This window comes from Onychomys torridus, chromosome 10 (genome assembly GCF_903995425.1).
Source record: "Onychomys torridus chromosome 10, mOncTor1.1, whole genome shotgun sequence".
NCBI classification, from domain to species: domain Eukaryota; kingdom Metazoa; phylum Chordata; class Mammalia; order Rodentia; family Cricetidae; genus Onychomys; species Onychomys torridus.
This window is the reverse complement of record NC_050452.1, coordinates 572904-598147: the sequence shown is the minus strand read 5'-3', so window position 1 is coordinate 598147 and position 25244 is coordinate 572904. Positions and strand designations below refer to the sequence as shown.

Below are 25244 nucleotides of genomic sequence, written 5' to 3'. Positions count from 1 at the left end.
ATAAAATCTTTGACTGCAAAAGAATTAGACTAAAAATCAATACCAAGAGATACTCAGAAAACATAATAAACCAATCAATATAGTTACTAATATCATATGGGTCAAATAAAAAGGTCACAGAGGCAGCTCTACATTGTCACCTTCAGCAGCTTAAGGGGATTCTATTAATATGTTAGAGACCGTGATGCAGGGAAAACCTAGGAGTCATGGTTCCAGTGCAGAAAAGAACTTGAAGACTTGCCAGTATTATGAAGAAAAGTTAGAGTTTATTAAAGATACTTTAGTATAGATCTTAGGTAGGAAATTTAAGAGAAACAGAGGCACCCAAGAAGAGGAAGGTACACCCTTAATCTGAGTATGGACCTCTCAAAGAGGAGTCCCAGTTGTTTTACTGTCTTTACAATTTGTTGGGTTTTAAAGTAATTATCTTCAAAGGGCTGTCCAAATGAGGTCATTGGGTCATTCCTGATTACAATTGATAAGGTAAAGCTGTGGAGCATAAGATTAAGAAAGACAGGTTATTTGTATCATAAAATTAATAGTCTTGCTTGAGATTCTCAGAGAATAGGGGTTGGAAGGAAGAACAAGATGTACCAAGGACATACACATTTAGTCATTAAACCTGTTTCATTATTTGACCAAAAATATTTACATATGAAATCTACAGTCAGTATTATACAACATATAGTTTAAAAACTAAGGGAATAACAACTTAAACTGGGCCATAACATATATGTGAAACAAGCCTATCAAAGTATGTACATATGAAAATTAATCTTTCTGCTCCATAGCCTTTGGGCATCTAATGTCACCACTACTTGATGCCATGTTCTGCAGAAGCAGAAGCTGTCGTGGTGAAAAAACAATCTCAGTAAAATTACTCTTTTATCTAGAACTCTAACTCAGTTTGGCTATGCTCTAATGGCCTACCTGGCCTGGTGCCCTTCCTTCTCCTGAGTGGACTTTATTATATTAACCCTGATTTACAGCTGTGCATCTGACCAGAGCCAGCCAAAGCAGGAGACATAACATAAACCCCTTATTAAGAGCACCTTGCCCCTGCCATGAACTGTTCCTCAGATTTTATACCAGTCTACCATGACAGTTTTCCTTGCCTTGTACCTCAGTTTTCACTTGCTGAGTTTGCACTAAATTGTTAGGATTAACACTCCATGGGAAACACAACAGTGCGCAGGACTCAATGCCTGTTGGAAGGGGCCTCTCTACTTCTTACTGTCATTTATTTATTTATTTATTTATTTGTTTGTTTGTTTGTTTATAATTTATTTATTCTTTCAATTTTAGAACTCCTTGAATGTTTGGGCCACTTACTAAACAATTTAGGATTTAAGACTCAAGACTTGATGTCACTAGCTCCTCTAACTGAATTATAAATGTATTTTTAAATTCTTAAAGGCAGCATAGCTTCCTAGTTAAGAGTGGCTTTTGCATACAGGTCCCAAAGCCAGCATGTGTATGTACGACCTTGTAAATATTTTTACAGACTTTGACTTTTTATCTTCAAAATGAGGGTAATGGCAGGCCTCACATCATACACAAATACACAGATAATCTTCAATGCCCTGTTAAACAGACAATATTCAATAAATGTCAGCTGATACCTTAACATGGCTCTTCTTTATTCTGTTTAACAGCCTATACTACTGTCACTTATCTCAGTGATGATCCCCTGTGTCTGTTCCTTTCAGATCTACTTCAAAGATGCAAGTCTAATCTTTGTAATGAGGTCATAGTAAATGGGATTATTTTCTAAAGAAAGAAGGCAATTTGTTGCTTGGGCTATCTTCTGTTTTCTTTCTAAAGAAGTAGGCTCTAGTCACCTATCTGAACTTATACACACTGCTCTGTATTTAAAATGCTACTTTCTTTTTTGGCTTCTTTGTCAAAAATCAGGTGTTCACAGGTGTGTGGATTGTTGTCAGGGTCTTCAATTTGATTGCATTGGTCCACATATCTGTTTTTATGCCAATACCAAGCTGTTTTTATTACTATAGCTCTATAGTAGAGCTTGAAGTCAAGGATGGTGATGCCTTCATAAGTTGCTTTATTGTAAAGGATTGTTTTAGTTATCCTGAGTTTTTTGTTTTTCCATATGAAGTTGAGTATTATTCTTTTCATGTATGTGAAGAATTGTGTTGGGATTTTTGATAGGGATTGCATTGAATCTGTAAATTGCTTTTGGAAAGATTGCCATTTTTATTATGTTGGTTCTACCTATCCATGAGCATGGGAGATATTTTCATTTTCTAATATCTTCTTCATTTTCTTTCTTCAAGGACTTAAATGGTGCTGGCATAACTGGATGTCAACATGTAGAAGATTTAAAAAAGATCCATATCTGTTGCCATGAACAAAACTCAAGTCCAAGTGGATCAAAGACCTCAACATAAAGCTACACTGAACCTGATAGAAGAGAGAGTAGGAAGTAGCCTAGAATGAATTGGCACAGGAGACTACTTCATAAATATAACACCAGTAGGATAGACACTGAGAGCAACAATTGGGACCATCTGAAACTGAGAAGCTTCTGTAAGGCAAAGGATACAGTCAATAAGCAGCCTACAGAATAGGAAAAGGTCTTCACCAACCCCACATCTGACAGAAGGCTGATCTCCAAAACATATAAATAACTCAAGAAACAAGACCTCAAAATACAAAATAATACAATTTTAAAAATGGGGTACAGATCTAAGCAGGTAATTCTCAACAGAAGAATCTCAAATTGCCAAAGGACATTTAAGGAATTGCTCAATATCCTTAGTCATCAGGGAAATGCAAATCAAAATGACTCTGAGATTCTTACACCTGTCAGAATGGCTATGATCAAAAACACTGAAGACAGCTTATGCTGGAGAGGATGTGGAGCAAGGGAAATAATCCTCCACTGTTGATGAGAGTGCAAACTTATACAGACATTTTTGAAATCAGTATGATGAAAATTGGAAATCAATCTACCTCAAGAAAAAGCTATACAACTCTTGGACACATACTCAAGGGATGTGCAATCATACAAAAAAGACACTTGCTCAACTATGTTCATAGCAGCATTATTCATAATAGCTAGAACCTAGAAACAACCTAGCTGCCCTTCAACTGAATAATGGATAAAGAGAATGAGGTACATATATATACACAATGGAGTATTACTCAGTGGTAAAAAAAAAAAAAAAAGACATCATGAAATTTGCAGGCAAATGAATGGAACTAGAAAATATCTCCAGCGAGGTAACCCAAACTCAGAAAGACAACCATGGTATGTACTCACTCATAAGTGAATACTAGATGTAAAGCAAAGGACAATCAGACTGTAACCCACAGCTCCAGAGAAGCTTGGTAAAAGGAGAGCCTAAGAGGGACACATGGATTGTTTTGGGAAGGGAAAAAAGATGAGATCTCCATGAGTAAACTGGTAATGAGGGTGAGCAATAGAGAGGAGGGAATAAGGGATGAGAACATGAGGTAATGGGATGGTCAAGCTGGGAAAGGGATGGAGTGGAAAAACAATGAAAGAGATTATCTTGATAGAGCGTGACATTGTGGAGTAAGGGAGAAACCTCACTAGGTTTCTAGTAGGTGCTAGGGAAATTCCACAAGGATTACCCCAGATTGGAATACTAGCAGTAGTAAGTAGACCTGAACTGGTCTACTCCTGTAATCAGATTGGTGAATACCCTGTCATCATAGAGCCTTCATCTAGTAACTGACGGAAGTAGATGTAGAGATCCACAGCCAAGCACCAGGCTAAGCTCCTGGAGTCCAGTCAAAGAGAGGGAAGAGGGATTATGTGAGCAAGGGTGGGAGGATTCAAAATCATGATGGGGAAATCTATAGAGACAACCGAACCCAGCTAGTAGGAACTCACAAACTTTAGACCAACAGCTGTGAAACCTGCATGGGATTGGACTAGGCCCTCTGCATACCAGAGACAGTTGTGTAACTTGCTCTATTTGAGGAGTCCCTGGCAGTGTGATCAGATCTATCTCTGATGCATGAGCTGACTTTTCTGGAGCCCATTACCTATGGTTGCATGTCTTGCTCACCCTAGATGTAGTGAGGAGGGGCTTGGTCCTACCTCAACTGAATATACCAGGCTTTTTTGACTCCTCATGGGAGGCCTTACCATTTTGGAGGAGGCAATGGGGGTATTAGGGAAGGAAGCTTGGGGGGAGCAGGAGGAGGGATGAGAGAGGATCTGTGGTTGCTATGTAAAATAAATTTTAAAAAAATTTTAAATAAATGAAAGATGTTATTTTCATAGGCAGCCTGTCATCTTGGCTTATCTTAAAGGACAACTAGGGTTTCATTTTCAGAGAATATGATGTTTAACATTATGCAAAATCAGAGAACTCATTATATAATATACATATATATATGTACACACACACACACACACACACACACACACACACACACACATATACATGGGATTATTATAGCTTTGAGTTCTGGCCCTGTCCATTCTTACATGGTCATTTTGAGTCTCAATCCTGAAATTTTTAAGCTGTGTCTAAGAGACTGAACCTAAAAAAGACACCTAGCTGGGCAGTGGTGGTGCACGCCTGTAATCCCAGCACTCGGGAGGCAGAGGCAGGTGGATCTCTGTGAATTTGAGACCAGCCTGGTCTACAGAGCTAGTCCAGGACAGGCTCCAAAGCTACAGAGAAACCCTGTCTTGAAAAAAACAAACAAACAAAAAAACAAAAACAAAAACAACAAAAGAAAGACACTTATAGACCTTAGCATGTCATGGGATACTTACCAAATATTAATGGATACATCTTAAAAATATGAATATATATGAAGATAAAATGCTTAACAATAGTCATTTTCATGATTCTACTCTATGCAATGTCTACACTATTATTCACACAGAGAACTATACTGCAGTTTGACAAAGCCTTAGATACATCACTTCCCTCTGATATTTTAAGGTTTTATCACAGAACATTATATATGTGAGTGGAGTCCCACTGGAAACAAGGAAGTCAGAATTAATGTATATGTTTTGAAAGTTGAATAAGTAAGATGAGAGATAACGTGACTTAATTGCAAATTCATGTGGAAAAACTGAACATGAGTCCAGGCTTTCAACTTTTTGCTTCACTAACTAACTGCCTTTGGGAAAACAAGAATGTGCAGCTCATTCTTTGAATAAAGATACTCACCCAGCAGTGGTGTCACAAGCCTTTAATCCCAGCACTTGGGAGGCAGAGGCAGGTGGATCTCTGTGAGTTCAAGGCCAGCTTGGTCTACAAAGTGAGTTCCAGGACAGCCAGGGCTACACAGAGAAACTTGTCTCAAGGGAAAAAAAAAGGGGGGGGGGCGGCTGGAGAGATGGCTCAGTGGTTAAGAGCACCGACTGCTCTTCTAAAGGTCCTGAGTTCAAGTCCCAGCAACCACATGGTGGCTCACAACCACCTGTAATGAGATCTGGTGCCCTCTTCTGGCCTTCAGGTACACATGCAGGCAGAACACTGTATATATAATAAATAAATCTTACAAAAAAAAAAAAGAAAAGAAAAAAAAGATACTCTGTATACATAGGACTTAAAGTTCCATAAACTCTAACACTAACTGCCCAACTTAAACCCTGAAGCAAGTACTCAGCTTTCCAATTAAACTCAATATTAGATAATTGCAGAATTCCCCAGAAAGTATGCATAATAAAATAAAAATAAATAAATACAATAAAATATTATGCTGTCAAACAATTCTATAAACTCAAACTCAAGCAGTTTTATCAGTATATCAGCTGTTGATGTTGATGAAATTTTTAAACCAGAACACACACACACACACACACACACACACACACACACACACACACCCCTCTAAGCATCCAAATGGATGTACTGGATTCAGCTGGATACTAGTAATGATTCACGATTTTCAATACTATTTCTCAAGCTCTGATTTGGGAGTAATTCTGACCCATGCTACTCTCAAGAGTACTGGAAAGTGTTGTCTCACAGTATGGTGGTGGAGGCATGAGGACTTAAAAGGGAAGTAGCCACTGCCCATCTAAACCTGGGGTAGGACACTGAATTGTAAAGGACTCTGTGTTCTGTTCCAGGGCTGACCTCTGTCACCTCCTCCAGTATTTCCTTTTCTCTTTGGTTTCACTTAGGGATTGGTTCCTAGCACTAGTCTGTGACTCACAGCCCATGGATTACTCTGCTGTTATTGTGCAGGAGTCATCACAGAAAGTACATTCACAGCTGCTTAAAATTAACATTTGTTTCTTATCAGAAATGGCTCTTCTCTTTTCCTGACATCAACACATTATTGATAGTTCAGTACTGTAAATCCTTTGTCCTCCCCAACTCTGCCCTTTCAAGCCAGCAGCCAGAAATAACAAGGGACTGTCTATCAGAAAAAGCCATGTTCTCCCAAATACATAAAAACTCCCAGTGCTTAACCTCTTCAAAGATGGGTCCAGACTTATCTTGAAGTTTTGAATCCTGAATTCAGGATTCAAAGCAGTTCATACATGATACGAATTTATAGTCACACAGTGAGAACTTGAGCCACTCACGTTCCAATGTGAGATTTCTGTAGCAAAGAAAAACAATGAATATCAGCATGCTTATACAAGATTTCATTTTCCCACAAACTTGCCCATGTGCTTTCTAAATCTTTAGCTGGCAATAGGCACCAAAGTAGCGTCTTTAACCAGATGCATTAGGTTGGTGCCTCTCGTGACTTGGCCAATTCCCACACACTCCATATACACAAGAAAAGTGAAACGTTATCTTATAATTTGTTCAGGAAAGAAATAAGTCAGAAAGCCATCCTTAAGGTATTCTAGAGTAAAAAATGATTACTACTAGTTGGAAGAAATTCTTGTTTTTAAGTTCTCTCTTTAAGTATGAATACTATACTGCATATATTCCCTGTAAAAACCCATCAGATACACATAGGATGTGGCTCAACGTGCACTAAACCATGGATTTGATCCTCATATTGCATAAATTGAATGTGGTGGCATGTGTGTAACCCCAGCAGTCCAGAAGTGGAGATGGGAGAACCAGAAGTTCAAGTTTATCCATAGCAACTTAGCAGCCATCCTGGGTTATATGAGACTCTGACTCAACAAACAAAACACCCCATCAAAGATAAGTATCATTAGCAATTAAAGAAATTTGATACAAAATATGAAGTTAAAAATTATGCTCAAAGAGTGATCACTGAAAAACTACAACAAAAACAAATAAGTAGAATTTTGTGTGACAATAATGTCCATGAAAAGTGAAAAGATCCTATTAAAAAATCAAATATGACAAACTCTAAGGAATATGCTGATCCTATTACTCATTTGTTCTTTAAAAAGTTATAGAATTTTGTTTGCAACATTTAAAAAATATTTATCTATACGTATGTGTGTGCCTGAGCACACACATGGGCCCCATTTGTGTGCAGTGACAGTGTAGGTCAGAATAGGGCATTGGATTCACTATATTCCCTGGAACTGAAGTTACAGACAGTTGTGAACCACCATGTAGGTGCTGGTCACCAAAACCCAGGTCCTCTGGAACAGCACACACACACACACACACACACACACACACACACACACACACACACACAAGCAGTTCTTTTGTGAGGGCTAAAGTTATATTTTAAGTTTTAATTACTGTGCCTATGAAATCTATAAAACAAAAATGCTTCTAACTTATAAGCCCTTATTGCCCAAGGAAGATAACTCCCTGGAATGGTGGGGCTGTTGTTCATGTAAGACAACAAGCTACATGTTTTCACTTCTGTAAACAAGGTGGGTTGCCCCAACTGCACAGGATGTGCTTGATCACATGTAGGTAGGAGATATATAGGCAAGAATTATATAGGATTTTATTTTCTCACAAACTTGCCCATGTGCTCTCTAAATCTTTAACTGACAGTAGACACATCAAGATGTATGATTGCCCCTGATTGGACAAAGGCAGGAAGTATGTAGCCTCGTTGGTTTTGCCTTTATAAGCACTGGACTAATGTAATTTGTAGCCATTCTGTTATGGACCTGGTTAGTGTCCATTGTACTGGCCAGTATTTTATAAAGCTTGCTACATATTTGGCTAAAAAATTGTGATAGTGGTCTTATTCTCGCATGGTAGGAGTAACACTTTCTCTGTCTCCAAACACAGTCTATCCTTTACAGAAACTATGGGTCCATGGCCAGACAAAGACTTGCTTTAAGGCCAATCTTGTCATTCTGTGTCTCATTCACAAAAAGAGGGTGCTGAGCACACTGCAGACTGAGAAATCACTCATATGGTAGAAGCCTGTGTGCACTAGGGACAGTTAACCACTGCTGTGCCAGGCTGGTGGTTTCTGCCATGCCATCTTTTAAAGGTTGATTTATTTCTGTTTATTTTTATATTATATTTTATATTTCTGTATTAATGTATGCTGGTATGTACATATGTATGTATGTATGTATTGCATCACCTGTTTTCTTGGTGCCTGTGGGGGACAGAAGAGCATGTCAAATCTGCTAGAACTAGAGCTACAGGTAGTTGTGATCTTGCATAGGGGTGCTGGGAACCAGAACACAGGTCCTCTGTGAGACAATAAGAGCTCTTAACCACAGAACTATCTCCATAGTCTCTGGACCATCTTTTAACCATTTAGGATTTGAGAACTATGGACTTCCAGCCTGCAGAATGGCTATCAGAATGACCTTTCTTTTCCACCGTGACCACTCACATTAACTAACACTGCTTAAATTATTTTATTTTTATTAAATTTTATGTATTTACTTTATGTGTGTGCACTGTGTGTCTGTGTGTGTGCACACAAATATGTGTGCATGTACCTTCCATAAAGCATATGTGGAGGTCTGAGGGCAACTTACAGGAGTTGGTTCTCTCCTTCCTCCATGTGAATCCTGGGGATTGAACTTCAGTCACCAGGTGCTTTACCAGCTAAACCATCTCACCAGCTCCCTTAACAACACTTTTTCAAGGAAGTAGAGCAGCACACTTTTCATTTAACATGTACAGAATGAGAAGTGAGTAGGTTACAGAATTTGGTCAAGTTTCACATAAGAGAAAGTTCTTCGTGTACAATCTTAGTTAATGGGCTTCCCTGCAGTGTTCCACATAGAATCTTAAAATACATGCTTCAAATGCATCTCACATGCAGGATCAATGTCATCTTTCACTCACTGCCTTTTATTATTGTTTATAAATTCAAACATCCCCAAATGCAATGCTTTGTTTAATAAAAAGAATAATGTTTGCTCAATAAGAAAACCCAGGTCTCTATGATCATGGAATGTGAGAAAAAAATGAGTCCTTCAAAAATCCATTAAAGTAGTACCTTAGGTAAGAAACTAATGCCTGCCAAATTACCAGGCAAACTGCTCTGTAAATTAAAGATGAATAAATTAAAATTATATTAGATAAGAGATAATTCAAGTTCTTTTGGTCAATTGGCATTCAGCTTTTTCACACTAAAAATAATCCTGACAGGAATTAAAATTTCAGTAGCAAATGAAATGATATAAGACACTGGGCCTGGCTTGTCCAGAGGTAGACAGCAATCTTCAGCTACTTCCTGGTGTTACATAACAATGTGCTTTAGACTATCTAAAATTGTGTCAGTGCCTAATTCTGGTCTTACAAACAAATCCATTTCTCAAACTCCTGAAATTCACTCTGAATACCTGTTGTCTGGAAAAAGCTATAGAAATGCAGACACCCAGACTGATTCAGTAAATTTTGTAAATCAAAAAAGAAAAAATAAAAAAGGTGGGAAGCCAGGATATTCTAAAGAATGTTTTTTCTTTAGTTATGTAAAATCAAGTATCATATCTAATCTAAGAACAGAGTAGTGCTTTCTTATATTAGACTACTTTACTTCTCACCATTTAAAGTTAATTTAACACAATAGTTAATGTTGAGAATTAAATGCAATCCAATTTCAAAACTAAAATCAAGCACAGTGGAGACTGTCAGATTAAAGGACTAATTCTAACTCATGCTCTTTCCTAAGAGTCTTCCTATTTTTTTTAAAGATTTATTTATTATTTATTTATTTATTATGTATACAGTGTTCTGTTTGCATGTATGCCTTAACTCCAGAAAATGGAGCCAGATCTCATTACAAATGGTTGTGAGCCACCATGTGGTTGCTGGGAATTGAACTTAGGACCTCTAGAAGAACAGCCAGTGTTCTTAACCTCTGAGCCATCTCTCCAGCCCGAGTCTTCCTATTTTTGCTGTTAATGAGATACAGACAGAGAATGCCCATACATAACTGACATACTGATACTCCAACTGGGAATGTCACTCCTGAATTTGGGTTCTAGATGAGCAAGGCTTCAAAGGAAGCTTCTTTGGGAAACAGGAGAGGAAAGGACACTGACTCCATTGGCAAAGTGTGGAAGATCATATGTAAGGGGACTCTTAACAAAACTAAAGTGTCTGAAAGTGTGGCCAGTAAAGACCAGAAAGGGTGGCGCTCCATGCCTGTATTACAGCCCAAATTCAGGCAGTTTCCTGAGGCACTGAGAAGCAACACTAGAAAATAAGTTCTGAGAATCAGTTGGAATGGAGGGAGAGCCTTCAAGGCTAGAGAAGGGATTAGGCGTTACACTAAGCACATGTAGAGTTCTGAATGTTGAGATTCTTGGTGTCACCTGAATCATGTGGGAAGTGAGCAGGGATAACACTCTCAAATGCTATATGTATTACTTTAAAAATTCCATTTCCCCTTAGTTCTACTGAACATGAAGAATACAATTATAATAATGGGGTGATCTTTTCAGTGAGACACACCCTGTCAGATCCTAAGGCTGTCCTTCCCTGGCCATGAAATTTGAACCTGTCTCTTCTGTCTCCTGACCCTATTTCTCAGTCCAGCAAAAAATGGAGTAACACACACTTTGCAACCCCTGGCAAACAGCAAGTGCTCAGTAAATATGTGCTGACTGCCTGGTGTGTGGGAAGGTAGGCAAAGGTTTTTAAGACACTTCATTTTATAATGACTTATCTTGAAGGATGGGATTAGTTAAAAAACAAACAAGGCAGGGCAGTGGTGGCACACGCCTTTAATCCTCAGGAGGCAGAGGCAGAGGCAGGCAGATCTCTGTGAGTTCAAGGCTAGCCTGGTCTCCAGGAAAGGCACAAAGCTATACAGAGAATCCCTGTCTCAAAAAACCAAAAAAAAAAAAGAAGAAGCAAACAAAAACAAGAAAACCATGCCTTATTTCAGGCATTTTACTCAATAAAATTTTGTAGTCATCACCAGCCAAAAGAAACTATCAATTAGTGTTATATACTATTATTTTTCAATTAAGCAGTGATTTTTTTCTTAAAGAATATGTGCATGTTTTTCAGGGTAATAACTTTTTGTCAGCTACTGCCACAAGTAATCCTATATAACAAAACTTCCTGAATTCAGGGACTTATAATAATAACCATTATCTCCATGGTCATAGGTCTGTATACTGACCATAGATCAGCTAGTATATGCTGGAATTAAATGAAGGAGTTTCATTCAAATGCAGGCTAGGCTGTAGTATTCTCCACCTGTGCTGATATTGGGACCCAACATAATCTTAACTAGCAAACAAAAAGCCCTCCTCATTACTAGTTACCAGTATGTGAAACTCAAGATGAAGAAGGCAAGCTTATTTGGACTTCATGTTGCATTCACTAAAACAGTCTACTCACAAAGCAAGTGGGGGTTGGGGCAGGAGAGATGGCTTAACAAGAGCACCTACTACTTGTAGAAGACCTACCTTTCAGTTCACAACCATCTATAACTTCAGTTCCAGAGGATCTGACACCCTCTTCTGGCTTTCATAGGCACTAGGCACATACCTGGTACACATACATATATGCAAGCAAAACATTCATTCACATAAAAATAAAACAAAAACAAACCCATTAAACAAAACCCAGGTGCTGTGCTTGACAGGACAGCAGGTGCCTGAGAGCCAAGAAGCAGGCTTCAGAGGCAGCTTAGGAACTTGGGACCAGGAGTGCCCATGCTCTGAGCTCTGAGCTCTGAGCTCCAGGGGTGGCAAGGCAGAGTACTGGACTCTCCTTCAGGTTATGACCAACATTCCCCTTGAAGATGTTTTCTTGTGTCCTGCAGCCACTTGATCCCAAATCAACACACAGAGACTTATATTGATTGCAAACTGGTCTATGGCTCAGGCTTTTTGCTAGGCTCTTTCATCTTAAATTAACCCATTTCTATAAATCAATGTGTTTCCATGTAGCCATGGTGTTACCGGTCTGCTGGCATCTTGTCGCTCCTTGGGCAGCAGGCTGGCATCTGCCTCTACTCCACCCTTCTTTCTCCCCCTATTCAGTTCAACTTTCCCACCTGGCACTATCCTGCCTTGCCATAGGCCAAAGCAGCTTCTTTATTAATCCATTGTAGTAAGACATATTAATAGAATACAGAAAGACCATCCCACAACACTTCCCCTTTTCTGTCTAATCAAAAAGGAAGGTTTTAACTTTAACATAGTAAAGTTACATATAACTAAACAGTCATCAAGCAAGAATTGCAGTTATAATATCTAGTCTATTTATATTTGGCAGAACTAAAGACAATACTCTATCATCTATCCTATCTTTGTGAGTCTAAAGGTACATATCTAATTTGCTTTTTATCATAACTAAGGAAAACTATATAATTATCTAGTCTTTAACTACATCAAAGACCTCAGAAGGATATAATATTATCTGAATAAACAGGAAGCACATTGTAAGCAACTTCTAAAATTCTAGAAACAACAGAAACATCTGGCTGCCTGGACAGTTACTTGAAGTTCCTCTGCAATGTTGGTGCATCCATCTTCAGCCTATAGGTCTAGAATCTCTGGCATATTTTTGGTGAAGCATGAAATTTGAAGAGCTGTTCCTCTAACGGCAAAGTTCATCAGTCACTTTTCTCTGTGTCCTGCAGAATGTCTGGCAGTTTCTTCTGTGAAGTAGGAATCTAAAGGACTATCTTGTCTTGTTTTGGCAAAGTTCAGTGGTTACCTTCCCACAGGTCCTGCATGTTCAATTTATCAAGCAGTCCAAACAGGAGCAGTTTCTTGCCCAAATGGTTAGTCTTTTCCACATTGTAAGCAAATTCCATGAAGAGTTTCTTCAATGCCCATCATCCTCTTTGAAATAATTGGTGCTGCCAGAAACAGACATGTCTCATTGTCCAGAAAAGTCTAAGTTCTTAAAATATTTTAAATGCCATATTCTGCAGGTCTTTGAAGTGTTTGAAGATTGCCTATCTATCTGAAATATATCTTTGTTTATCTAGAAAACCTAATTAGTATGGCACATAAAGACTTTAATGAAAAAAATTAAATATGTTTCATAAAACATTATATACCTCTGAAGAGACCTACAGTGAGAACTTACTCAGGGTCTGACTTACTCAGGGTCTGAGAATCTGAGCTTGCTTTACCCAGCAGGGCTGCATAAGGGGATGACTTAACCACAGGTGTGGTTACCAGATGTTTGGAAGGGTCTATACTTGGCTGTGAGGTGTACTTTGATCTAGCAAGGGGGAGGTCTTTTGTCCTGCCCCTTAGCATTGTTATAAAAAGTCCTTTTGAAGAGCAGGAGGGGCCTCTGGATTTTGATCCAGGTCCTCCCAAAGCTGTCTTGTGTTTCTGTGTGTGTCCTCTCTGCTATCTTTCTTTCTAAAAGTTTCTTATCCCTCTCTCTTCCTCATAGGAACTATTTAAAAGGTGGGAGCTGGCCTCCTACACACATCTTTATAAATTTATATAATTTTCTGTGAAATTACAAACAAGGTAGAACGTTTGCCAAATTCTTAATTGCAGCCATTTCTAGATGGAATTCCAATGGGCTGTTTTTGTCTTATTTAATCTAAATCTCCTCATTTGTCTAAAAGTAAGTATGTTTTTTCTTGAGAGTAAGTAAAAAGTATTTTTGAGCTTTTGTGATTAACAACAAGCAAGATATTTTTGAAAAAAAAAGTAATTGCTAGCTTCTATTAATGAATTTATTTCTATGGTCAGGTTATAAGCAATTAATCTTTTTTTCCTACTTTTGGCAGTTACTTCTGTACAGGAATACTTTCACTCTTTTTGAAAAGTGAAAAGATAACTTTTCAACTGTGTTTGGGCTAAGCAGCTACAGATCACACAACTGGTTTAGAAAACAGAATTTGCTGTCCAGTGAATACAGTTGATTGGTACACAGAGCTCCATATCCTTGCTGTTTGATCACAGTCAATGACCTATATGTAGACTAGGGAAGAAGGCCATTTTCTTTCTATTCTTCGAGTGGTTATCACTCTTGATGCCAGTGGCACAGTCTATAAAGTGATCATGATGCTGTCACTTTAGTCCTAGGAAAGGACAGGTTAATTCTCAGTCATCTATGCAGGGCAAAGCAGAACACACTGAAGATGACAGGGTGACAGATAAACTTAAACTGCAACTGAAAGCAAAAAAAAAAATGAAAGAAAGTCTGTATGTAATTTGATGTACAATCTACAAGGACTGTTTCCTGTAATGTGAAAAGCAATCCTTCAGTGAGGCTTCCAGACAGCATGCTCTTCAGAGGTGGATTAGTCAAAGGAATTAACATTTCTAACTGATTCTTGCATCTCCCCCAGATAATAAGAGTGGAGGCACTGCAAAAACCTATATACAAGTCTTCAGCTTCAAATGGAAAACCCAAATTTGATTTTGCTAAAAACAAACACCACCGCCAACCCCCACCCCCCGCACACAAAATTACCATGACTAGTAACCAAAACCCATTCACTCTTCATTTGTGTATTCCTTAATTATTACCTGTAATGAACACTGACTGTGTGCCAAGAACAATGGAGAAAATTACAGTCAATCTAGTGCATTGTTATGCCCCCACTTTTAAACTCTGTCCCCAACAATGTTGCAAAAATATATTAAGGGTGAAGAAAAAGAGGAAGAGCAATAAGAAAAAGAGACAGGAGAAGGCTGAAGGAGAGGAACATGGACTTCTTGGTACCACGATGCAGATTTGCTCTACTTGAATTTTCAAGTGCTATTTCCTACACTGCCAGGCAATAAGAATAGCTGAGTTCTGGATCAAAAGCCTGTAATCCTTGCACTTGGAAGCCAGAGGCAGAAGGATCAGGAGTTCAAGGTGTATGCTGCAACCGCTGACTATTACATGAGTGCTGGGGATCTGAGCTCAATTCCCATGCTTATTACAAATACTTTATCCACAAAATTGTATCTACAACTCCAAAAATCAATTCGTGTGTGTGTGTGTGTGTGTGTGTGTGTGTGTGTGTGTGTGTGTGTGTATGGACATGTGTGTGACTAAAAGCCAAAAAAATTAACTTAAGCCGGGCGGTAGTGGCACATGTCTTTAATCCCAGCACTCAGGAGACAGAGCCAGGCGGATCTCTGTGAGTTTGATGCCAGCCTGGTCTACAGAGTGAGATCCAGGACAGGCACCAAAACTACACAGAGAAACTCTGTCTTGAAGAACAAAAAACAAAAAACAAAACAAAACAAAAAAAACTTACAGTGAATTGTCAGGAATAAGTGATATTTATTAAAGTGTTGGGATAAGTTCAATCTTCAGTATCACCTGCAAAAATCATGATGCCTAATTTTTGTCATGATTTGGGAAGATAACTCTTGACCTCCCTGGTCATGGTCACCCTGACCTTTCTGATTCCCCTGGTCTCCCTGATCCCCCTAATCTTCCAGATACCCCTGAACCCACTGATTCTCCCTGGCCCCTCTGCTACCCAGTTGCCCTGTCCTCCCTGGCTTTCAAGGTGCGGGAAATTGGTTGTCAGAAGCTGAGACTGGGTCTATTCACCACAATTAGACTACTGCTCAGTGCTTGATCTATGCTGACTTTTAAGTTGTGGAATATTTACAAGAGGAAACAAATTCAATAACAATCACTCATGATGATGATTATAAACATTTTAGTCACTATTAACATTTTAGTCATACTATTTAGATTAATCATCCTTGATTCAAAGTTTAAAATAAAAAATGCACCACACTCCAAAACTTTTGAGCTTTAATATGGAAATTTCCACACCTGACCTTCTGTAATGAGTTACAGACAACACATGGGCACTGAAATACTATATAATATAATACTAAGTGTGTAAGGTAATATGAGCCATAAATGAATTTTATGGTTAGTCTTGCATACTTTCTCTCATGATATCTCACTATATAATGCAAGTATTGTAAAATTGAAAAAAAACTTAAAGTATATATCCATACATACGAACTATACAGTATATACTGTATGTCATTCAGGTTTCCTTATTTAGGTTTCCTTACGCTGATTTACTCACATACAAAATGAAAGTGACTGTAAAATATTTTATAAAAGTGCTGAGATTAAATATCAAAATGATAGCAAAAATATATATTTAATTTTACTTAACATAAATGAATGAATGTGAACATGCCTATAGTGGTTTGAATAGGCATAGCACCCATCTGATGGGTTTGAATGCTTGGCCCAAAGGGAGTGGCACTATTAGGAAGTGTGGCTTTGTTGGAACGGGTACTGCCTTGTTGGAGGAAGTATGTCACTGTGGGGGTCAGCTTTGAGGTACCAGATGCTTAAGCCCAGGCTCAGTGGCTCACAGCTCTTTTCCTGCTAATTACAGATCAAGATGTAGAACTCTCAGCTACTACTCCAGAACCATGTCTGCCTGCATGCTGCCATGCTTTCTGCCATGATGATAATGGACTATCTTCTGCAACTGTAAGCCAGCCCCAATTAAATGTTTCCCTTTTGGAGTTGTCATGGTCATGGTTTCTCTTCACAGCAATAGAAATTCTAACTAAGACAATGGCATTAAAATGTCTTATAGCAGATGAGGAAGTCTATTCTTTAAGATTTTTTATGTGTATATATGGATGACTGTGTGATATCTGCATGTGAGTGCAGGTGTCTGCAGAGGCCAGAAAAGTGTATCAGATTCCTAGGATCTGAAGTTACAGGCAACTGTGAGTCACCAGGCATGGGTGCTGGAAACCCCATTCACACCACATCTGAGCTTCTGCTCTACCATCTCTCCTGCCTCCAAAAGATGTCTATTTTATCATGCACCCCAATTTATACAGTAATCTCTACTGTAAAATCTTAATGACAAAAACCTAGGGTTCAAATCCTAAGTTTTCCAAGTGTTTATAATTTAAACATCATTTCATCTTTCTCAGCTACAATTGTAAAGGGAAAGAGGAAATTGGAATGTCGGTACTACTTTCTTTTGCTAATATGAATGGAATAATTAATGAAATCAATATAATATTAAGGGTTGGATAATTCAACATAAAAATCTTAAGATTTAAAAATAGTCCATATGTTTCAGATCACCACATGCAATTGGTGTCTACTGTACCGAGAATTTCCTGCAGGCATCTGTATGCACAGCTGAGTTTATGTTAACTGACATGATGGAAAAGTCAATCCTATGGTCAAAATAAACAAAGAGCGGGTAGTCCAGGAGCATTTTTGTCTATACCATCTTGAATCAATTTGTTGAAATGAAGCATAACTGTAAAGAGGCAAAAAAAATTTTTTTCTTGATTCTAGTGGCAGTTGTGTTTTTTAAATAATACCCATTTAAGGAAGTTGTCAGTTAGGTTAATTTACCTTCAAATGATGACATTTTAGAGAGTTGTCATGAAACAAACCTACATGTTCTAAGACTGGCAGAAGTTTGCTAGATAGGCCTTGTTACTCTAACTTCTAATCAAAAACTTAAATGTACAAAGATTGTATTGAATTACATATTATGAAAACTGGCATTTATTGGCTAGTATTTATCAAAATCCAAATGCAAAAGCAGTTGAGGCACAGAAACAGACTGCTAGCAACACCTCTCCACTGAACCTAACCCCTGCAGTCATCAACGACAGTGCTTGTCCTGGTAAATCGATGTTGATCTGAACTGAATTACAGTACTGAATTACATTTGAATTATTATGGTTTTGTAGTGCCATTTATTTTTAATCTGTAACTTTAGTAATTGTATTCTGTTCAGATTAATAAGCATTATGTTATATGTAGTTTTATCTGAACACATAAGTAATTCAATCGTAAAAATAACTTCAGTCAATACTAGAAGTCCATGGGATTTTATTATTACTCAAGAGTGTGAGCTGTAAACTTCCAATCCTCAGCTTAGGAACCACTGTAACATGGCACATATTAGCTCCATCCAGGATTTAACAGCAAATGGCACACATTAATTCCATCCAAGATTTAATGGCTACATGGCACATATTAGCTCCATCAGGGAGTTAAAAGAAAAGAAGTACATGGGATAGAAAGGTGGCTCGGGGTGAAGAGCACTTGCTGCTCCTCCAGGGATCCAAGTTTCTCAGCACCCACATTAGGTGGCTCATAGGTGCCTGCAACTCCAGCTGCAGAGGAGCTTCTGGCTTCACCAATCACATGCACACACAGAAATAATGATAAAAAATAAATCATTTTTAAAAAATTTATTTTATTAGTATTATGTGTATTAATTTTATACATCAGCCATGGGTTCCCCTGTCCTCCCCACTCCCACCCCCACCTCCACCTTCCCCAGCCCCTCCCCTTCATTCCCATGTCCTCCAGGACCAAGACTCCCCTGGGGATTCATTTAAACCTGGTGGATTCAGTACAGGCAGGTCCTGTCACCTCCTTCCAGACTGAGCAAAGTATCCCTGTGTAAGCCCAAGGTTTCAAACAGCCACTCATGCACTAAGGACAGATCCTGGTCCCACAGACTGGGTGCCTCCCAAGCAGATCAGGCTATTCAATTGTCTCACTTATCCAGAGGGCCTGATCCAGCTGGGGGCTACACAGCCTTTGGTTCATAATTCATGTGCTTCTATTTGTTTGGCTATTTGTCCCTGTGCTTTTTGCAATCTTGGATTCAACAATTCACGCTCTTGCAGACCCTCCTCTTTCTTGACAGTTGGACATCTGGAGCTCCACCTGGGGCCTGGGTGAGGATCTCTGCATCCACTCCCATCAGTTATTGGACGAGAGTTCCAGCACCACAGCTAGGGTGTTTAGTCATCTGATCACCAGACTAGGTCAGAGCAGGCTTTCTCTCGACCATTGCCAGCAGTCTACAGATGATATACCATTGTGGCTTTCTGGGGACCTCTCAAGCACTCTGCCTATTCCTGTTCTCATGTGGTCTTCATTTATCATGGTCTGTTATTCCTCATTCTCCCTTTCTGTTCTTGATCCAGTTGGGATCTCCTGCTCCCCTAAGCTTTCTTTCCCTCAAATCTTTCCCTTCATTACTCCTACTGTCATCCAGGTTGTTCATGTAGATCTCATCCATTTCTCTGTCACTGGGTGATCCCTGTGTCATTCCTAGGGTATCATTTTCTAGGTAGCCTCCCTGGAGTTGTGTAGCAGTCTAGTCATCTTTGTTTTACATCCAGTATCCTCCTATGAGTGAGTACATACCATGTTTGTCCTTCTGAGTCTGGGTTACCTCACTCAGGATGATTTTTTCTAGATCCATCCATTTGACTACAAACTTCATGATGTCATTGTTTTTCTCTGCTGAGTAGTACTCCATTGTGTATATGTACCATAGTTTCTTTATCCATTCTTCAGTTGAAGGGCATCTAGGTTGTTTCCAGGTTCTGGCTATTACAAACAAAGCTGATACGAACATAGCTGAGCAAATGCCCTTGTGGTATGATTGAGCATTCCTTGGGTATATGCCCAAGAGTGCTACAGCTGGGTCTTGGGGGAGATGGATTCCCAATTTTCTAAGGAAGTGCCATATTGATTTTCAAAGTGGCTGTACAAGCTTGCATTCCCACCAGCAGTGGAGGAGAGTTCCCCTTGCTCCACATCCTCTCCAGCATAAGCTGTCTTCTGTGTTTTTGATCTTAGCCACTCTGACAGGTGTAAGGTGGTATCTCAGAGTCATTTTGATTTGCATTTCCTGGATAATTAGGGATGTTGAGCAATTCCTTAAATGTCTTTCAGCCATTTGAGCTTCCTCTGTGGAGAATTCTCTGTTTAGTTCTATAGCCCATTTCTTAATTGGACTCAACTTCTTATGGAAAAACAAAAAACCCAGGATAGCCAAAAGAATCCTGTACAATAAAACAACCTCTGGAGGCATCACAATCCCCAATCCTCAAGCTCTACTATAAAGCTACTGTAATAAAAACAGCTTTGTACTGGCATAAAAACCAACATGTGGACCAATGGAATCGAATTGAAGACCCTGACATTAACCTGCACACCTATGAACATATAATTCTTGACAAAGAAGCCAAAAATGTACAATGGAAAAAAGAAAGCATCTTCAACAAATAGTGCTGGCATAACTGGATGTCAATGTGTAGAAGGCTGCAAATAGATCCATATCTGTCACCATGCACAAAACTTAAGTCCAAGTGGATCAAAGACCTCAACTTAAATCCAGTTACTCTGAACCTGATAGAACAGAAAGTAGGAAGTACTCTTGAACGCATTGGCACTGGAGATCACTTTCTAAATATAACACCAGTAGCACAGACACTGAGAGAAACAATCAATCAATGGGACCTGTTGAAACTGAGAAGCTTTTGTAGAGCAAAGGACATGGTCAACAAGACAAAGCGACAGCCTACAGAATGGGAAAAGATCTTCACTGACCCCACATCTGACAGAGGGCTAATATCCAGAATATATAAAGAACTCAAGAAATTAGACATCAAAATGTCCAACAGTCCATTAGAGAGAAAAATAAGAAAGAAGCAAAGTACCATGTTGTTTCAAATTCCATTTCTTCACTTCAAAGCAATTTTTTGGCCTTGCTTCTGATTTACTCCCCAACTTCAAAGCTCAGTACAGCACAGATAGCTCTATCAAGGGCATTGGAAGGACACAACCAGGGAAATGTCCCCCTCCTGCAGCAGTTATGATCCTGGGTTGCTTGAAGTTTTTTCTGTCAGTTTCTAAGGAGATAGGCCAGTGGCAATGCTTGTTACAACTGGGAAGCCAACCAAAGTATTTGTCAAATGAAAGAAACAACTAGCTAGGCTGCTTTTTCTACTCACATTACTCTAGTATAATTTAAAAGACATGCATTGGAACAACCATTTTAACTGTTTAAGAGATGTTCTGTAAGAAGTATAATGCTGTCTAGTCAAACCATAAGTGCCAGTGAATCCTAAGAATCAACAGCCTTTGATTCTTAGAGACTTTCTAAATAAGGACAATTATAAGATGGCATGAACAGTATATTAAAATTTTCCAGGGAAAAATTAACCATGAACCACTTTTATCTTCTTTCCATGTAAATTATTTACTGTAGAACAACAAACACTTCAGTCCAAAATGAGAGTCAAAAACCTATTGAGAATTACGTATACACTGCGAAACAGTGTTACTTTGCTTGAAATACTTAAATATTACTTAAACATTTAAAATATATTACATAAAAGTTTTAAACTTAACAGTTCACAAAAATGAAAAGATTTTGTATCTCTCCAACCACCAAATACTGTATTGTAAGCAAACAGGGTTTTTTTGTTTTTCTTGGTTTGTTTGTTTGATTGTTTTTTTCAGTTGCTGGGTGGCACAAACCTAGAAACCACCAATCATTCCTGGCTTCATTCTTAAGAATGATGAAATACATCTGCAAAAACAAACAGTTTGAAAGAAGATCTTGTCAAAATATTTTTTGAAGCAGCAGAAAAAAAAAATAAAAATTCTTTTTCTCATTTCCTCAATACTCTTCTAGAGAAATCAAAGTGAAAGTCAGTAAACTTTACTTTTATGGAGAATAGCTTCAGTGAGCATACATTCATTTATACACACAACTACAGAGTGAGGCTTGAGGACACAATTTGACAAATAACTAGTAAAGCTGATTTATGGTGCAGAACATTACTCAACACCTTAGGCAAGTAACAATGATCCTTCTGTTTTCCCTTTTAATGGGAATCTACACTGAGTCCCCCCCCCAAAAAAAAACCCGAAAATATGAAAATATCTTTTCTTCCAAAGTGCAGGCTATCTAATGAGTTAAGTCAATCATTGGGCCATTAATTCAGTTTGGTCTTTAGCAAAAGAAGTCTTCAAAGCTAAGAAAGGCATTTCTGTTGTATATTGCTATTCTGAACAAAATCTAATGTCTTGGCCAAGCATGGAATTCATATAATGCCAAACTAATAGAAGTCAAAATCCAGCAATTAAAAAGAAACACATACAATAAACTACCATTCTGCATTCTAAGTACCTAAAAAGCAAGCAACAATAACCTTTAAAAACAAAAATATGATGAAGGCTACCATGTAAAATGAAAATAAGAAATATAAGACAAAGAACAGCTTTTTATTAATGCCAGGATCATAACTAAGCAAATAAGACATTTGAAAAAAGAGAGTGGGGGTGGCATGCTAGGGCTGCAAAAGATGATTAAAAGGAATTTAAAAAATGTGAGTTGAATTACAAAAGACAATAATGTGGAGACAAAAACAACTAACTAGACCCCTAACTAGAATGTAGGGGTCAAAGGAAAGTGGCCATAGTGTTTCCCTGGGGTGAAGGCAGACACAAATCACACTAGGATCACATCGCAGGAGATAAGTGTGGATCTGTGTGAGGTCCTGGAACATTCTGTGCTGTCCCAACTTTAGCACTGCAGAAATCCTACAGGCCAGCTGATTCTTCTTCTCTCTCTGATCTACATTGTGTGTACATGAAATTGGCCAACACAGAACTGTGCAAAGAATGTGAAACCCAAGTTTCAAAGAACAAAATATCACACCATTATTGAAAAACAATGAATAAACTAATAAGAATTACGGTGCATGTTTTGTGTTTCATATCCTGGTCATTCAATTTTAGAGTACCAAGGTCTAATTTGACTTCTTTATTACTGTGGTTCTGTATAGACTATTGAATCCAAGTTAGCAAAAATTCTAGCTACCAAGAGCTTTAATTTGGCCACTACCACATTCACAACAATGCATATTAGATGCTTGTGATTGTAAATTTTGTCAGCTTGGCTTGACTCTGGTACTCAATTGTTTGGTCAAAGTCTGGGCTGGGTCTTGCTGTAGAAGCACTTTTTGGATGTGGCTAAAATTTGCAAGCAGTTAATATCAAGAAAAATAAATAAATCTACACAATGTGAGGGAAGTTTATTCAATAGGTGAAGAAATCAAAAAGAAAGACAGTTTTCTGAGAATTCCAAGAATTCTGCCTCCAGATTGTGGCATTAAAACTTGAGTGTAGGAGTGGGATTGACGTCAGGAGCCAAGATGGCGGCAGCAGCACAGCGGTTGTGTCTCTGTGAAGCGTGGCTTTCCAGTTACCGCTCTTGTCTGAGTCGGCCTGCAGTTTCAGGCCTGCCGAGAGGCACAGACAGCTGCTACTGCAGCTCCCCAAATCAAAAAATTTGCCATTTACCGATGGGACCCGGACAAGACTGGAGATAAACCTCAAAAGCAGACTTACAACGTTGATCTGAGTAAGTGTGGACCTATGATATTGGATGCTTTAATCAAGATTAAGAATGAAATTGATTCTACTTTGACCTTCCAAAGATTATGCAGAGAAGGGATCTGTGGCTCTTGTGCCATGAACATCAACGGAGGCAACACTGGCGTGCACTTGTAGGATCAACACGAACTTCAGCAAAGTCTCAAAAATTTACCCTCTTCCACATATGTACGTGATCAAGGATCTACTCCCTGATCTGAGTAACTTCTACACACAGTACAAATCCACTGAGCCCTATCTGAAGAAGAAGGTTGAGTCCCAGGCGGGCAAGCAGCAGTATCTGCAGTCCATCGAGGATGGGGAGAAGCTGGATGGATTGTATGAATGCATCCTGTGCGCCTGCTGCAGCCCCAGCTGCCCCAGCTACTGGTGGACTCTAGAGACAAGTACCTGGGGCCTGTAGTTCTCATGCAGGCCTATCGCTAGATGATCGACTCCAGAGATGACTTCACAGAGGAGCGCCTGGCCAAGCTGCAGGACCCCTTCTCTGTCTACAGCTGCCACACCATCATGAACTGCACACAGACATGCCCCAAGGGTCTGAATCCAGGGAAAGCCATTGCTGAGATCAAGAAGATGATGGTCACCTACAAGGAGAAGAGGGCCCAGGCTTAACCCTCTCCATGCTGGATGTGTTTGTCAGCTCTGACTTGAATCCCTTTGAGCACTGGATTCTCCAGGAAAACAGCATGTATAATAAACATTTTATGGGAAAAAAACAAAAAACAAAAAACTTGAGTGTACATGGGGCATGGTGGTGCATGCCTTTAATCCCAGCACTTGGGAGGCAGAGGCAGGGGAATCTCTGTGAGTCCAAGGATAGCCTAGTCTATAAAACTAGTTTTAGGACAGACAGGTTACACAGTCTATAAAAGCCAAAAGCCAAAAATTTTTTTTTCTGAGTGTATAGTATTCAGACTTAACACACAACAATAAATTGTATCTGAACTTCTAGCTTGGTAGCCTGCCCAATAGACTTCAACTTGCCAACTCCCACAAATGTGTAAGCCATTTCCTTAAACTCATTCTTCATACATATGTATATATTCACATATATACAAGGTACATACAATGACAACCTGGGTCTGGAGACATGTTCAATCAGTAAACTGCTTACTGTGTGTATGCCTGAGGACCTGAGTTACAGTCCTCGGTGTCCACAACTGGACAACATGCAAAGATTGAGAGTAATCAGTCCTAAATGTCTTCATCAAAGCCTTCCCTTCAAGGCTCAGGGGTCTATGTGAAGGAGGAGGCAGAAAGATTTTAAGAGTCAGAAGTAATGGGTGACTCCAAGGAAACAGTGTCTTCCAGATATACCAGGAACAATGTACATTGAAACTCACAGAGACAGTGATAGCATGTCCAAGGCCTGCACAGGTTCAAGTTAGATGGGGTTCCAGCACTAATAGGGAGACATAGACATGGGCTCCCATCCCTAACAAAAAAGCTATCTGCAATTTATACCTGTTGGCAAAGGAAAATTTCATTTTCTCTAATCAAGTCTCACTGGGTATATTAGCAATACCTGAGGGCAGCCCTCATTATCAGGAGTAGTTGGCCAATACAAAATGAACTCAATGGTATTTTATAGAATTTTGGTCTCATTTTGTTCTGTTGGGCCATTTTTGTCTTATTGGTATTTTTCTAATTTATACTGATTTCTGATTGGTGAGGGGTAGTTTTGTTTTTGTTTCTTGTTTTTGTTGTTCTGATTTTGTGTTTGTTTGTTTC

At 38.9% G+C, this 25244-nt stretch overlaps 1 protein-coding gene and 1 pseudogene across 2 annotated transcripts in view; one reads left to right on the top strand and one right to left on the bottom strand.

The window, feature by feature from the left end:
- The window catches only part of Acyp2 (acylphosphatase 2), a 160890-nt gene that overhangs the window by 34947 nt on the left and 100699 nt on the right, over positions 1–25244 (bottom strand). The gene's annotated exons all lie outside the window — the stretch shown is intronic.
- On the top strand, positions 17238–24125 carry LOC118592013 (annotated as a pseudogene).